Source organism: Ailuropoda melanoleuca, chromosome 11 (genome assembly GCF_002007445.2).
Source record: "Ailuropoda melanoleuca isolate Jingjing chromosome 11, ASM200744v2, whole genome shotgun sequence".
NCBI classification, from domain to species: Eukaryota; Metazoa; Chordata; class Mammalia; order Carnivora; family Ursidae; genus Ailuropoda; species Ailuropoda melanoleuca.
The window spans coordinates 18,584,982-18,602,587 of record NC_048228.1 but is presented as its reverse complement, the minus strand read 5'-3'; the positions used below and the strand labels follow the sequence as shown (position 1 = coordinate 18,602,587).

At 37.1% G+C, this 17,606-nt stretch overlaps 1 long non-coding RNA gene and 1 pseudogene across 2 annotated transcripts in view; both read right to left on the bottom strand.

Moving 5' to 3' along the window:
- LOC109490168 overlaps window positions 1-749 on the bottom strand; it is a 28,289-nt gene extending 27,540 nt beyond the window's left edge. For both annotated transcript variants that reach the window (XR_004628973.1, XR_002143436.2), the window contains exon 1: window positions 614-749. This is a non-coding gene — a long non-coding RNA (uncharacterized LOC109490168). The remainder of the gene's footprint in view (window positions 1-613) is intronic.
- Window positions 750-15,837: 15,088 nt separating this feature from the next.
- Window positions 15,838-17,606, bottom strand: part of LOC105239165 — an 80,519-nt pseudogene continuing 78,750 nt past the window's right edge.

The following is a 17,606-nucleotide window of genomic DNA, read 5'->3' as shown; positions in this document are numbered from 1 at the left end:
TGCAACTAAGGAAATCACTGCAGAGGGAATACTGAAATGAGAAAAATAAAATGAATCTAGAAGTGAGTAGTAAAATATTTGCCAAGAGATACTGTGTGCTTGTTGGACACGAGCCATGATTTTGACTCTGTGTTCTCTAGCAGCCAACAAAAAGGAAAAAAAATATGGGTTATACAATTCAGCGGGTCAATAAGACAGATCTGACCGTATCAATAGCCATACAAACCCGAAAGCAAAGCTGTTGTTCCAAGGAAATTATGTTCCTGGGAACTTCTCTACCATAGCTATATTAACACTTTCATAGGGCAATTTCTTATAAAATTATTCGAAACAGACCAGTGAGAGAACACCAAGTTTAGTATGATCAATCTAGGTAGTACCAAAATACTATCAATTCTGGTGCAGGCTTTCTGATGATCTAACTTCATCCAGGGGTTCACACTGAAGCACTTAGACGTGGAAGGATTGCACAACTTTTTCCCAGTCTTCAGTCAGTCATGTTTCTTTCAAATGCGCCTTTGTTAAGAACTGGATTGCAATTGCAACATGTTGCCAGTTACATTTCAAGTTAATTGCCAGTTAAGTTTCAATGGAGCTGGCAAGCAGAACCTACATTCTCCTGTGAAAGCAGACTTTAACAAGGACAGCGCCAGAACAGAGTCACCAGACCTCTCCATGCAGATGGGCTGAGGGATGGGCAGGGCCAGGATTCTCCTCTTGAATATGAGCTGTGAAATGCGGTTGTTCAACAAAACAGAAAAAAAAAAAAATTAAAATATAATAATAAATGGAAAAACACATTCAAAATGGATGAAGTCTAAAAACAAAAGAAGCAGAAATCGAGTATACTTTTAAGGTAAAAGAATTTATCCCCAAGAAAAAATATTAATTTTAAAATACAGAAAAAGCCATTGTTAAGAAAATTAGATAGACTTGAAAATAAATAAATTCAATCTAAGAAGTGAGGTCTAAAAAGTAAAAAGTTAAGAAAGAGGTTATTAAGACTAAAAGTAGTTTTTAAGAATATAAAGTTTTTCTATTAAAACTGTAGAAATAAATTTTTAAGTTACAAGAAAATAAGAGCCGGAGAATCTAAGATATAAAAATAAAATAGAATAAAAATTGCGAGTACACAGCATATAAGTTATCAATAATAAATTTTAGACAAATGATGAGGTGATGAACTGCAGAAATCAATTTTTAGTAAGGGCAGGAAACAACCACGCAAAAGGTAGGTTCATGGGAGGAGTCCCTTATAAGGAAAGGTTTTCACTGCAGGTGACTTAAGAGTCAACTCATGGGTAAGAGTGCCTTTCCTCACAGAGCAGAGCTATGCAAATTCCTTCATCTGATTTTAGTAAAGGACCTCACTCCTCTTGGAAACTTGCATAATTATAAACATTGGTGTATCTACATCTTTACACCTCACTTTTGTTTTGTTTAGGAAAAAGTTCTGAAAGTTGAGTTGACTAAAGAATATACACATTTTAAAAGGTTTTAAATGATATATGATGTCAATTTGTCCTGTGGCTGGTAGTAATTTCTATTTAAACACAGCATAAAACCATCTTTTTTACTTCCACTTTGTCTAACCCTGGTATTATCACTGTTTTCTTCACCAATCTGAGAGGGGAAAAATACCTTGTTTTAAATTATGCATCATCTTTGATTGTTATTGAGATTGAACCAAATGCTTATGGAAGGAAAATTTGTTTATTCAGTACTCTTCTTCTTTCCTCTCTCTGCTAATCTTGATATAAATAGAGCAGAATACTTTAATTCTCACAAGTCAGATAACTTAACTGGCAAATGACTGTGGAATAGACATGAAATACAAAACACGTTTATTCATATTCCTTTTGTTAAACCAGCCTTTTCCAAGCTTCCTACTTGCTTGTTAGCTCTCAGATCTGGCTTGACTCCTAAGAAAATGGAAATGATGATTAATTAATGACAATAGTTGCTTGAATTCCCAACATTATTTGGTAACATAAAAATGCTGAGATGACTCTTAGGAAGTTTTAGGTAGTTTAATTAAAATAAAAAATAACACAATAAACTAAAACTGTTGTGTTGAACAATCAAGCATAGTTGTCTCATGATAATAGAGTTGTAGTATCAATTTTTTTGTATTTTTTAGCATTATCAGAACTTGAAATTAAAATGAAGTGACAAAATTAATATGGTATTTAAATTGCAGGTAATATCCTATGTAATCCAAATTTTATTTCCTAATAACAATTTATGGACTACACGTTTATATTATTATCTAATGTGTACAGAGTCCTCTTCGTGTGGCTTTTAAAATGTTTTCTTACTGCCCATTTAGAGGATATTGAATATTCAGAAGGTAAGATCGATGGCTTTTATGTTCTAAGGTGAGCAAATAGGAAAATTTGATCTGTATGTTAAGAAATATTGACATCTTTTGCAAAAATAGTTTCAATATTGAAAAGGGAAGACAGATGTTCTCACATTTTAAAAATAACTTTCAGATTGTAAGATATGAAGCTACAGGAAAGGTTTTCAACTTCTTAGAGAAAATAAAAATTACAAAATATTTAATCAAAAATTCAAGTTGCTTCACTTTCATGGCAAGTGCTCAAAATGTACAAAACTATTTGAAAGCCTAAAAAAAATCCAAACTGAAATTTCATTAGATACAATTTTAGGATTTTTTTCTTGCTTTTAATAGAGTTTAAAAATAACCTTTAACAAGCAAAGAGACATTAAAGGGTAAATCAAAGACTTTCATTTTATTTTTTATTTTTTAAATTTTTTAAAAAATTTTTTAAAGATTATATTTACTTACTTTGGAGAGAGAGAGCGAGTGGAGGGGAGGAGCAGTGAGGGAGGAAGAGAGAATCTCAAGCAGACTCCACCCTCAGAGCCCAAAGGTGAGATCAGAAAACACGACCTGAGACGAAACCAAGAGTCAGTCACTCAACCAACTGAGCCACCCAGGTGCCCCACAGACTTTAATTTTAGCAAAATGTTTGACTAGTGGAGCAGAAAATGCCTGAAATAATTAATTAAATATGAAAATGTTTTAAAAATCGTTGCTGATGTGGTAGTAAATTAAGAAAAACCATCAGACTGTAGAATTAACAACAACAACAAATCCCACATATCCAGAACAGTAAGTGAGCCCTAAAGTCAGTGTTCACCAGAGAACACCTGCTAATTGTTAGTAACCTTGAGCCTGGATTTTTAAGGCCCATGTACCCACACAGGCTGGAGGCGAACCATGGGCCTGAATTTCATAGAAGTCTGAGTCAGAGATAACTTCAAAAATCTGAGAGCCCAGTTCCCAGAGGACAATACCCTCAGTGACTGAACTTGAGGGAAAATCCCCTTACAGAGGAAAATATTGAGAATACTTGCCCATCTAGCTTTGGTTATTATATTTGCTTATTTGTTTGTTTTAAAATTGTATAATACTTCGTCATCTTGGGGCCTTGCTGATCCTTGGGAGACTGCCCCTGCCAGGACTACCTAATTCCTAGAGCTAGCTGAGGACTTGCCTGTGAGCATGCCTTTCATGCGCAAACCAAATAATCCTGAGTCCCTAACCTCAACCACCTCTTTTGTGTAACTCTCACACACCAAGCCAAGATTCTCTTTGCCTTAAATCACCCCAAGACCAGGGACCCAATAATTAGGGACCACCTTATAGTCCAAAGCCCCGCAAAATTATTCAAACTATGCAATACTAAGCTTGCACAGCTTGCTTACCTCTTCCTTCTTGCAAAAATTATGATAAGCCTCTGCCTATGTCTTTCTCTTGTTCCTTCTGCCTTCTGATCAACACAGATGATTCCCCACCTGGCTCTGCATGGCATGGCATGCCCCATTCTCTGGGAAATTGCAAGTAAGAAAGCATTTCTTTGAGGCAATTGCCTCCATGTCTGTCATCTTACCATACCTGATTAAAACAAACCCCAAGTACACATTAAAACACATTGGCTTTGGTTAGAGCAGAATATAAAATTAAAAGTAAATACAAGAAGAGGAAAAATCTTTTAAGAGTTTCTAACCAGAATGTTTCTTTTTTTTAAGTAGGCTCCACACCTAGCATGGAGCCCAATGTGGGGTTTGAACTCACAACCCTGAGATCGAGACCAGAGCTGAGACCATGAGTTGGACACTTGACTGACTGAGCTACCCAGACACCCCTCTAACCAGAATATTTTAACATACATGGAAATGGGGCATGAATTCACATTGCTATGTGACTTTAAAACCAAGCCAATAACTAAGTTAAAATGATTCTGGATTGGTAGTGGCCCCAAAAACCTGACAAAAGAAAACATAGATGTGCTATGGGGAAAAGAACTTTAAAACAACTTTCAAACATTTCTCAGAGTTCCAACCAATATCATCTCCCAATAAAATGTCATTAAAAACATGAAGAAATAAGCCATAAGCTTACGAACCTACCTGCAAGGCTTTGTAGATATAACAGTCAGAAAAATATGTATGAGTATTTTTTAAATCTTTAAGAGTGAATCAAAAATATAAACAAAGACCAAATTGCTATTGATAAAGAACCAAACGGAAGTTCTAAAACTTAAAATATAAAATTAGATTAAATCTGATCAATGGGTAAAATAACACATTACACAGTTAAAGAAAGAATTGCTCAATGGAAGATTGATGCAAAGAAATTATCCAGAATCAGCAAAGAGAGAGGACATGAAAATATGAAAGAGAGGATAGAGGGAAGAGTTTCAGACACTCTTAACGACAGTTCCAGAATAATAAAATAGAAAGGACAGTGAAAAGGACATATTTGAAGAGATAATTGCCATTTCAGATGTTATGAAAGCACCAATGTACCAGTATCAAATTGAGAAAACTCAACGAATCTCAAGGAGGTAAAAAAAAAAAAACAAATACACACCTAGACATGGTGAAATTAAAACATTAATGAAAAAAGAGCAGTTACTTAAACCATCAGGGAGTAAAACAGATTAATCACAAAGGAAGAACAATTGGATTAAAATTTGATTTCTCAACAGTAGAAACTGAAGCCAGAAACCAGTGGAATAATATATTCTAAGTACTGAAAGAAAATACTTGTTACCATGGAATTACAGAATAAATGGAACTTTCTTTCACAAATGAGATGTATATAGGTATTTCACATAAGAAAGAGAATACAAGCTACTGGTTATTAATAGATAGTCTATTTTAGAATGTAAATCTTGTAACTAATTAAAGCTCTCCTTTCCCCCCAAGTCCAGCCTGGTGGTTTGGGACTTGTGTTAACGGGGGAAGTGGAGCAAACTCTCTTACGACCTTGCCCTCTTTCAAGCTCTTAGTCCTCTGGTGTGGAGGCAGAGAGGGAGAAGAGTCTGCGTTTTCATGTGCAACTGCCTATGGATAATTGGCTGATGTTTCCTTTGTTAGTTGAAATGCTCTTCCATTACTTAAATCCACTGTAGCAATTTGTTCTTCCCTTTCTGTCAGTTCCAGCTACTGCTCTGTGGTAGGCATCCAAATGTGTGTTTTCTAGTGGGCAGAAGTTCCCTGGGTCTGTGAAGAGCCCTAATTCTTACCCTTGGCTGCCATGGCTTGGAAGGGTCAGCTGAAGCTTAACCACTTACTGTCCCCATTTCTGCCATGGGGATTTCACTTCATTATCTCCTGCGGTTGGGGATGCCTGTTCCATTAGGTAGCTCTCTTGGAGAGTACCAGCAAAATCACTCAATTTCTAACCTATACCCATTGTGCTTGTGGGAAACTGATATCCTTGCCACATCACACAGTGGGGATACAGGCAATAACCCCCCTGTAGTTGTCTCTCCTCCTCTCTCTTGCCCCTCTCTTCTCTCATCAGTAGCTTTAAGTTTAGGGCAGCAAGTGTGCTGCTCATTCTGTAGCTTAGAAAATGTTACGTGAGGATGATCAGCAGTCACAACGTTGTGGAAGAGGTAGGAGTTCTGACATTCTCACCCATGTCGGATCAGAAAGAATATTTCGAACGTTCCTCCTCACCTACGGGAGGAGTATGGGAAGCTGCTCCACAAACTCTCATTCCCTTCAAAGGTGACTTCTAGCTTCCTTCTTTGTATATCGTTCAGGGGAAGTGGAGAAGTGGAGGGCTGCTCTAATGGGTGGTTCTAGCTGTGCTGAATAGTGACTTTCAGAAATCCTCTCTTCCGAGTGGTTGGCCCCACCGCTGGTAGTTTTTGATTTTAGAATTTGACATTAGAATGTGGATTCCAGGCGTCACTTCTGGGAAAACAAGAAAATACACTTGGATTACTTGGTGTCAGACTATGGACCTTTAGGGACTAATTCTGGGACAGTAAGAAAGTTTTCCATTGGTACTTTACAACATCATGTTATAATAACATAACTTATCATTGAAGACAAAAATTGTCCTCTGCATAAATGTTGTGCAAACATTATTGAAGATCATTGAATTCTCTGCGCTATATTAAAAACTAATGCTTGTAATGAAACCATCAAGTTTTAAAATATGGACAACTGTGCCTGTTGGACATAACATCAAACTGTAAATAGCATTAGAAATAAACAATGAAGTATGTGAAATACAGGTAAGAAAGCACTCTGGTTTGTGTAATTGTCCAAAATGAATGTATACAGAGCCACTCAACTTGAGAATTTTAGGGTGCTAATTTCCTATATAAATTCAATTTCATAATTTTGAGACTAATTCTGAGTCCTAAACTACACTGGACTTGGAAGGAAAATTCATTTTCTATTCTCATTTCTATTCCATTTCTCAGATGAGTAAAATAATAAAAATTTTTGAGTGACTATGACTTTTAGTCTTCTACAAATTAGTACAAGAAAAAGGCAAGTTCTTGCCCACACAGAATATTCAGCCAAAAGTATAAGTTAGTGAAAAATCCAGTTCAAGTCCTTGCCTTCTTATCTGTTGGCCAAATATTAGTAGGATTTGTTTTTATTTAATGTTTATTTCTTTATGAACTCACTGATTTCATGCTAACTGTTAATTTCAGGTTTTGTCCTTCAAGAATGACATATTGTTGAATGACTCAAATCCCTGTCACGCCCAGCATCTTTCAAAACCATCACAGTTTTTTAGAAAAAAAAATTAAAGAATCCTATCTTAAAGGTATGACAATAATCTTATGCATTGATAAATTTCTCAATACACAAAGAGTAGTTATAGTAAATGAAGATTGATCATGAGGTAATGTTCAGCATATATCTATGAATATATTCAGCAAACTTGGAGTTGATGTAATTAAGAAAAACAACAGATCTTGGAAACACAGCTAAGGTTTATGAATCAACGCTTATCTGATGCATACCTGAAGCTCTTGAGGGAGATTTGATCGCAAACATGTGCATCATACGAATGGCTGCCAGCTGCAGGAAATTTGGCAATAATTAATCTCTCCCTAAAGTTTCCATATAACAAAGGGTAATACTTTTCATAAATCTACAAAGCCACACCCTAAAAAAAAGAAGTAATTTTTAAAAGTTTTATTTTGTGGAATATAGCTTCAGGATGTATTTCCAGATCTTCATTTTGAAAATATGTTACTTTCTCAATTATTCAAATGCAAACATACATGAAAATCATTTCAAGTTACTTCAAGTTTTCCTGTTTCCACTGGATATTTGGCCAGATAATTGATGCGATGGAAGTCTAGATTTTAACCATTAGGAGGTGGTAAAAACACAAGGGCTTATTTGTCCTTGTTGTGAGATATGAATTACAACCACAAAACTTTAGATTGTCATCTGAGATCTTCGTTCTTTTATTTACCAATTCTGTTTTATTTAAAGTAATGAACTGATTAATATAAGAAGGTATAGGCCCTCTGACCTCTTTCCCAGGTCATCTATTTGAAAGTCCTATCATTCATAGAAAGGAACTAACTCCAGTTAAAGTTCCTCAAGTTACATTCTTCAGTTTTGAATACATAAAAGGAAAAGGCAGAATTCTTTATTGGCAAACACTATTGTTACTGATTGTCCATTCTTTTCCAGCCAACTCTAGTAGCAGTATATGACTCATTTCATGATGCTAAGAAAAATCAGTTATTTCACTTCTGTAAACTACTTTTACCCTTTTAAATTTCCATAATTTTAAAAAAGTTACAATATTATACCTTTGTTTTTTGTGAATATACTTTTCTATTCCATTATTCAGTGTGTGTTAATAACATAAGCAGGCAGTTCTTGGGTCCTCTGGTCTCACTCTTCCTGCCTCTTGTAACCACGTGGGATAGTCTAATGCATGATCTAACTCCAACATATGGCTTCTAATATTCTTCTCCCCTAAAAGTCATGAGGGCCCCTTGGAGTATAGCTGACTCCACTTAAAATCAGGAAAATAAGAATGGACTTGAAATATCCTGATGTTATCAAAAACAAGGATGCTTTCAGAAATATCTGAGGTAGTATGAAAAAAGGATAAAGAGTCCAGTTTATCAGAAGGCTTCCAGGGGCCTTTCAGTATACCAATTTTAACACCAAAAAGGAAAAAAAAATAATTATAGTCAATTTGAACATGTTAAGTATCTTAAAGGAGACATGATTCTATGATGAAACTAAAAATGTACAAGTTAAAAAGTGGTTGTAATGCTCATATAGGTTTCCAAAATATAGGTTTTTTTAAATACATAAGTTGATTTCTCTTCATTTTTTCTAACGGAGATGAAAAATTTGACAAGCATATGTAAAAGATAGGGGAAAACTTGTTTACAATGTGGTGAAACGTATTTGAATTAATAAAAATAACATGTCAGTGAATCAAAGGGAAAAGAGTGTATAGATCAACAAGACTTTGTGAAAAATGGCAAAATAAGGAGGGTTAAACTGTAGAACACTTACATCTTAATGACACAAAAGTGAGACCAGACAAGAATACAGAGGAAATCTGACAAGGTAGTGTAGGTTTTAAGGAAACAATTGTGCATTTAGGTTGTCCTGGCAACAGGAGTGTCTTATTATGCTAAAACATTATAATGAGAAAACCAAGTGAATGTGAAGTAAATCATAATTAGAGTGGTCCTATCTTCCTTAGAGATAGGTTTGGAAAAGAATCCGGGACCGGTTTATGCCATCAACAAAAGATGAAGTCACGAGAGAGAAAATTTGAGTGATGTTCTCAAGACTCTTATTAACACAGAGTCTGGATATGTCCCTCCCATTTAGCGATTCCATTTCTGTTATATTTCCTTCAATAACAGGAAACAGGTAGATGTCTGAGTCTGCCATATTCCAGTGAAGACAGCATTAATTGCTAGAACATTCTGCTTATATTGACCTAAAATTTACCTCTCTTTGTCTGTCCATCATAGGTTTGCTTTAGAGAGCCACCAAAGGCAGTCTAAAAAAACATTTTAATCTCTTTCTGAGCTTCAATTAACTTAAACGAATGCCTCTTATAAGGTGTTTAACAATGATATATGTTTAAATATGCCCCTTAGTAACTGTAACTCTATTATTAACCATAATAAATAATAACGTATGTCTATCACTAGCAATAATATTATTGTATTATTATTTGCAATTATGTATACATCACTTTATATTTTTATAAACAAATATGAACAAAGACTTTCCCTGGCTGTGAGTCTCTGCAGGATGAAGAGTGAGTGTGAGTTACCAAGAGAAGATTGGTTGAATTCACCATTTGATTGATTTCAGGCTTTTGATTGTGTGTTTCTCTGTTAACCACCTCTAGCCAAAGGATGATGTGAGGCTCAGGTGAGACGAGTAATATGTCAAGCTAAAGGGAATCAGTGACATCTATTTTTAAACATTGTGATTTGTGAAAAATCAATTTTGCCTTTTGCCATCTTGCTTTGATTTAGCCCAACTTTCTTTTTGCAGAAAAATAAGTACAAATAGCTGGTCGAAAAGAATGCAATTTTCCTACAAAGTTCTCATGGTTCTTGTCTTGAAAGAAAGAAATAAAAGATCTGAATTTAAGTGGTAAAATTCTTGTGTTCTCTGTAGAGGATATATAGCCAGCAACATGAAGCCTCTCACTACCTATTTTTCTTCCACTTATATATCAGGATCGGTTGTCTGATCCAGAGAAAGGGGGTAAAAAAGAAATGAAATGAAGTTATTGATGTTTTTATAAAACAGGCATTCTCTCTCTTTTCACAAACTATAGGAAGTTCATTCAGCAACACTGGTTTAATTTTTGTCTCCTGGAGAATTTTAAAAATGACACGTGAGGTGAAACTTGAGAGAATGAATTTAACCCAGCAAAGTCAATCCTATTACCCATTATGTATAAGGTACACTTGTATCTTCAATGATACCTCAAGGTTCTCAAAGAGATATTAAATAATAATAATAACAATATTAATAGTACATTTCCTAAGACAAAGAGATGTTAGTACATTTGAACAATAGTTGAAACCTGTGTTTAAGTTCCTTCACTCTTTGAGGGTGAGATAAAAAAAATGGACTTTGGCAGTCAGATTTCAGAAACGTGTATTTTGCATGTATAGTGTACATAATACTTTTTAGTATAAGAGAAAAGACAAGCAATGACAGGGAAAGTGTTCAAAGATCTACTTGGCAGGATTTCATGACCATGTACAGCATCCAAACCAGCTGATGAAATACTTCAGTTCAGTAACTGCCAACAAAGAAATTTTAAGATAAATGTCAAAGAGAAAGACGCTTTAAAGGGCAAATAAATTATGGAGTAAATTAGCATTAATAACAAGTTATAAGGAAATTACAGCATTTTCATATTGACAAAAAATACCAACCAAGATTTATTTAAGAATTACAAAGGAAACAAGAACTCACAATAGAAAAAAAATGGTCAAATGATGGTTAGAGGGGAAAGGAGGAATATCATGTGTTAATAACCTGAAGTTTATTGTAACTATAACTTTGTTTTGAATCGAAATAAGTCAAATTTAGAGATGGAATTATGTAGCTCATAAAACACTTTGGTTTTGTAATTTTATCAGTCAACTTATTTAAGACAGTTTAGAATAATTCAAAATATATTTTACTAAAATTATCCTACAACACAGCATAAGTTAGGTAATTTGACAAGTGCATAAATGCTGAAGGTTAGTAGAATCTAATTTAATAAACTTTTTTGCTTGAACGGATTAATGCAGTTTACATTTTTCATTCACAAGTATTTAAAATTAAATCTTAATCAATTTTATTTACAAAAATGATCATATATATAAACATATTGACAATGTAAACAGAAAATAATACAAATACTAATAATTCTAATCCATCAAGCACAGCCTTGCTTATTGTTTTATTGTGCTGGGTAATAATGTGAATCCATTTAAAATTAATTAACATCCTGTCAGTATACATGCCTTTTTCCACCAGGAAATGTAACAAGACAAATTTTTGAGCTGCAAATACATTTTCTTATTTAATAGCCAATAACAGTTGTAATTACTTCTGAGAACCATAATTCAACCAAACATGTGATTATAATTAAACATACACATATATTCACAATGATAATTAAGAATCTGGTAATAGTAAATAAAGTTCTTTTTTTTTAGACAGAGAGGGAAGGGGTGAGGGGCAGAGGAAGAGGGAGTAAATTTTTAAAAAATTTTTATTTATTTATTTGAGAGAGAGAAAGAGCATGAGTGGGGGTGGGGGAGGAGAGGGTAGGAGGAAAGGCAGAAGCAGACTCCCTGCTGAACAGGGAGCCTGCCGTGGGGCTTGGTCCTAGGACCCTGAGATCATGCCCTGAGCCGAAGGCAGATGCTTAACTGACTGAGCTGCCCAGGTGCCCTGAGAGAATCTTAAGCAGGCTCCACACCCAGCACAGAGCTGGAGGAGGGAGTGATCTCACAACACTAAGACTATGACCTGAGTCCAATCAAAATGTTTGATTGGACACAACTGACTGAGCCACACAGGTGCCCCATAAATAAAGTTCTCCATTGCTGAAATATGATCACTACCTTTGACTGTAGATAAAATACAGATTTTTCTATCAGTAGTATTTTTCACTCCTAAATAGGGTGGAACATAAGTGGCTACTGGGAACAATACATCCTAATATGAAACTTTGCTCAAAGACTTTTTTACGATAGGTGCACAGAACTAAGAGGGGTTAGTGTTGAATGTTTAGTTTTTTAAACAGATTAGATTTATGGAAAGATGGAGAGGCATGGCTGGGTCGCTCAGCCAGTTAAGTGCCTGCCTTTGGCTCAGGTCATGATCTCAGGGTCCTAGAATTGAGCTCCACGTCGGGCTCCCTGCTCAGCGAGGAGCCGGCTTCTCCCTCTCCCTTGCCTGGCTCATGCTCTCTCTCTCATTCTCTTGCTCTAAAATAAATAAATAAAATCTTAAAACAAAAAAAGAAAGAAGGAAGGAAGGAAGTAAAGGTAAGCATGAGAAAGAGGAAAGAGCCAAAGAGGAGTGGGGGATATACAAACAGAGGAAGTGCTGGTGGAGTAGAGTGGAGTGGAGAGGGGCAGAGAAATAGAGAAATTGTCATGAAAACATGAGAACAAAGGAGGGGATTCAAGGGGAATTCATATTTTCTCAGTAGAGTAGCATATAATTAGAAAGCCATATATGCATATAGGCATGGTTCTTTATTTCACATTTATATTTACTAGTACTTTTGATTAGAATTGAGTTTGAACTGTGATTATTAAACATGAATCAGTTGTGAATGAAATGCATATACAGATATAATTGCACTTACCATTCAATGTGATTATTCATATTGCCCTAGTTTTATGACTTAATTTTAAAGGATTTGGATTTGAATAATTAAAAATAATAAAATTAGTTACAGCTTCAATCAGTTGAAGGAAACCTGATAGCATGATACCTGGTGGCAGTCATCTATAATGTCATGGGGGTGATATTTATTTAGGTCCCACTGATTTCTGCATGCTGGTTAACATGGTAAAAAAAAAATGATTAAAATATTAGGTGACTCTATTAGACCTTTTTTTGTTCTGTGTTCAATGTTAATTGTGTACCATAGTGTGCAAGATACTCTGCTAGATACCTATTAGTTTTATCACCAGGTTTGGTTAAATATCTGGGAATAGAACTGCTGTGTCATACGGTAGGTATGCAGTAGACATGCTTATTTTATTCCCTGTTTTATAGGGTATAACACACACACACACACAGAATAGATGTTTAGAGTAGACACTACATACAGAGTGAACTCTGGTGGTGGTGGGGTTGGTGTGAACTATAATAAAGTACACAAACCAAAAATGAGTAGCTTAATAAATTTTAAGAAGTGAATACTCCCATAAGCAGCACCAAGATAAAGAATTAACAGAACCCCAAAGCTCCACTTGCGCCCCTTCCAATAATCTCCCAGCACTCCTCCCTCTATGAAATAACATTCCACAATATGGATATGATACTGTGATAAAATAAGAAAAATGTGTTTTGGTCTTCCTCCTCTTCTGAACAAACTCCTCAAACCCTTGTATTTTCCAAAGTGATAAGAGCCATAGGAGCATAATATTTGGTTCTTGGTCCTGGCTTCTGAAAGAGTCCCAGAACCATAAGGTAAAAAGAGCATCATTTGTTGTTCATAATAGGTCCCTTTCAACCACACCTGAATTTGTGTTAATGAAGTAACTTTTGGAAACCCCCTAGGGATTAGGGCTGCTTGCCAGGGGACCCAACATTATTAGTGGAACTTTCAGCCCCACCTCCTGACCTCTGGGGAGAAGTGAGGGGCTGAAAGTTTAGTTAATCACTAATGGCCAAAGATTTAATCCACCATGTTAATGTAATAAATCCTATGTTAAAAAAAAACCCCAACCTAAGGGATTTAGAGAGCAGATACAGCATACCTGGAGAGAGCTTGCAAGCTTTGTGCCCTTCCCCACACTTTGTCCTACCGTATCTTTTCTGTCTGGCTGTTCCTGAATTGTTTCCTTTTATAGTAAACCAGTAATCTAGTAAGTAAACTGTTTTTCCTAATTCTGTGAGCTATTCTAGTAAATTATTAAACCTTAAGAGGGAGTCTTGGGAATCCCTGGTTTATTGTGTGCCACCAGTAAGAAGTATGGGAGGCCTAGATGTCTGACTGGAGTCAGGAGTGGGGGAAGGGCAGTCTTGTGGGACTGAGCCCTTAACCTGTGGGATCTGTGTTAACTCCAGGCCGTTAATGTCAGAATTAAGTTAAATTGTTGGATATCCAGTTGGTGTCCACCAAGAATTGCAGTACTGCTTGGTGTGGAAAATCCCACATATGTGGTGTCAGAAGTGTTGGTGAGAGCAGAACAGGAGTGTTTTCTTTTTGTGAGTATACCATAATTTTTCATTTTACTGTTGATGGGTATTTGGGGTGTTTTCAGTGTTGACCTACTATGAATCATGCTATATCCCTTTGAATGACTTTTGGTGACTATATATAATCACTTGTCTCAGGTATATACCCAGGAGTGAGATTTCTGGGTCATAGGGATATATATGGTCAACTTCCATTGTTAGACCAAAGCTTCTACCACAGTTGCACCAATTTACACTCCCATGAACACACTCACCCAGTTGTTCAAGATATTTGTCAACACTGGGGCGCCTGGGTGGCACAGCGGTTAAGCGTCTGCCTTCGGCTCAGGGCGTGATCCCGGCGTTATGGGATCGAGCCCCACATCAGGCTCCTCTGCTATGAGCCTGCTTCTTCCTCTCCCACTCCCCCTGCACGAGCAGGCTGTCTCCCCTCTCTCGCTGGCTGTCTCTATCTCTGTCAAATAAATAAATAAAATCTTTAAAAAAAAAAGATATTTGTCAACACTTGGTTTTGTTTTTTATTTTAGCCTTTCTGGTGGGTGTGTAATGGTATAGCATTATGATTTTAATTTGCATTTCTTTAATGCCTAACGATTTTGAGCATATTTTCAAATATTTATTGGCCATTTGTGTGTGTCATCTTTTGTGAGGGCCCTTTATTTTTTTCTCTTATTGATTTGTAGGAGTTCATTATATAATCTGGAAACTGATCTTTTGTTAAGTTGTATTTGTTATAAATAAACCTTCCACTCTATGGCTTAGAGGTAATAGCTTTATTGAGGAATAATTTACATACCACACAATTTGCCCATTGTAAGTGTGATGTAGGCAGGTCAGGTCCAAGGACCCAGAGGGGGCCCCACAGGACCAGCCAAGAGGGTCCTTGGCTTCTTGCAGGATAGAAATCAATTGGGAGCCAAAAGGAAGTGAGAGCAGAGTTCTTTGAAGATATAGAGAGAGTGCAGATCACAGAGCATCTGGGAGACTTGGAAAGGAAAGAGAGAGATGGTGGTCTTTACTTCGTGTCTAGAGGTTTTATTGAGGATGGTGGTCTTGTATACGTGGTTCTTCCAAGCATCCAGGAATGGATCAAAACAAGGACCAGCACTCAGGTGCCCTCCATAGGTCACTTAGGCCCTGGAGCCAGGAGTCTTGGCATTAGGGTGTCTGGAGTCAGTGGTCTTGAAAAACGATCTCGCCCAGTTACTCCTTAAATGTTATCTATTGTGCTGGAAGACTCCAAAGAAATCAGTACTCCTTGACCTTCACAAGGAGGACATACACTAAGGCATGCGTAAGGCAGAGGTGCAGGTCATTGCAAGAAGAGAGGCAGCAAAAAAGCGGTACTGCTAGAGGTCCCTTCAGTTTCCTATCTTAAGTGTACAGTTCAGTGATATTTAGGACATTATGCAGTTGTGAAATCATCCCCGCAATTCAATTTTTTATTAAAAATTTTTAAAATTTAATTAAAAAATTATAATAGACATTTATTTAAAGTAGTACAAATAGTTCTCAATTGTACACTTCAGATTTATTAAACTTCTTAAAAATATTTGAGGGCAGCTGCAACCACAGATTTCAACTCCGTGATTACTTCTTTGCCCATTCTTCTCCCTTTTCTTTCCAAAATAACTTCTTTCCAGTAGTTCAAGGTAGAATTTACTCTCCTCCTATTCTGTCCACTGCTCATTCGGCAAGATCTGCTGCCTCCTGGTCAGATCCAGCGCTCTCTCAATGTGAAACACCCTGTGGTTATACAGTTCGCAGGAAGCCTCATGGCCCCCTTCACGTCATCCTTCTCATATACTGTATCATCGCGCATTAACTCCAGTTTACTGAGCCCTGTGGCCCTCCAGCCACTGGCTTGATGCTGCACCAGCAGCCTGTTCACCATTTTGATCCCGAGACCCCACATTTCAGTTTTAAAATACTTCCCTCACCCCAGAAGATTCCCTCCTACCTACTCGCTGTCAATCCCGCTCCAACATTCAGCCACAAGCAACCACTGATGTGTATCAAGAAGTGGATATTTTCATGGTTCTGCACAGTTAGGACTTTCTGAGGAAACATTACCGGCACCTGGGTTAAAGGACAAGCCTTGGAAGTTAAGGGTATTCGATAGACCTTGAACCATCTGCTCTCCTTCAAAGGGTAATAACACTTACCTCTTCCAGAGCCAAATGCTGTGCGCGTCCTGTCCTGCAGATTCCCCCTCTCTTCTTCAGGGAAGTCATTTACGTTCCAAAGGACTGTGAAAGCCTGCGGGGCAGAGGTTTCTCTTTTTTCTCAGGAGGGTTGGGGGGGTAGGTATCCTGTTCCTACATAAAACCCCAATTCCTAATCTCAGGGTTTTTCTCCTGTGGTACAACTCCTGGACCTGGAGTCCGAGCCATGTGGCTGTTAGAGGTCACCTCTGGGAAACTGGTGATGTCATCATGGGGAAATAATAACAATGATCTCTACTCCAGCAAGGTCAGGGTTTCTCTCAGGATAACTATGAAGAAATATGAATAGTAAAAATGTATCAATTTTGATGACAAGGATGGGATCCTGTTTGAAACCTGATTTGCTGGAAGAGACACAGGAGAACCTCATAGGCTGACTAACAGGATCTGACAGATGTCAAGAGAAACTAGTAGCTGCCATACTGAAAGGGTGGGAAGACCTTTGTTAGCTGAGGACTGGGAGGTAAGCCGCCCAAATGGTGCTTTTGGTTTTTGTTCTCTCTCCCAGGCAAGGGAAGAAAAGGTCCAGGAATTCCCCAAATTAGGCTGTGGGTAGGTAGACAAGGTTAGAAGTCTCGATTGCTCCTCTCTCCTCCCGGCTAAATGAGAAAGAGCAGGAATTCCTAAATGTGGGCTTTGGGTAGGCCCAAAACAGTAGAAATTACTTTGTTCATTGCTGTCTCGTATAGACAGGAGGAAAAAGCAGTATTTAGTTACCAAAACTGAAGTAAGTCTTTGGGCATTGCAGCTGCTAAGCTGCTCAAACCTGAAGGGAGATGTATCTCATTTATTCCTATGGAAACACTTTGCTTCCCCCCTCCCCCACTCCCCTTCTACAGTGATCTCTGCTGCTAAAGATTTAAGTGTGGGGCTCAGGACTTCCTGTCACAGGGCGGGATGGGGGGTGGGGGGATGAGGGTAGCGCTATACACTCATCATCTCTTTATGCTGGGGAATTTAAGGAGGAGAGGAATTAAGATGTCAATAATCTGTTGGATACAGGTTTCTATGTGCCTAGCTCTGTGGCAGGAAGTGGACTCAGGGATAGATAATGAAGGTACTAAAAATGTAAAATGTGGGGCCATAGAGGACAGAAAGAAACAGCCCAACCATAGCCCAGATGCTAGGAAGTAC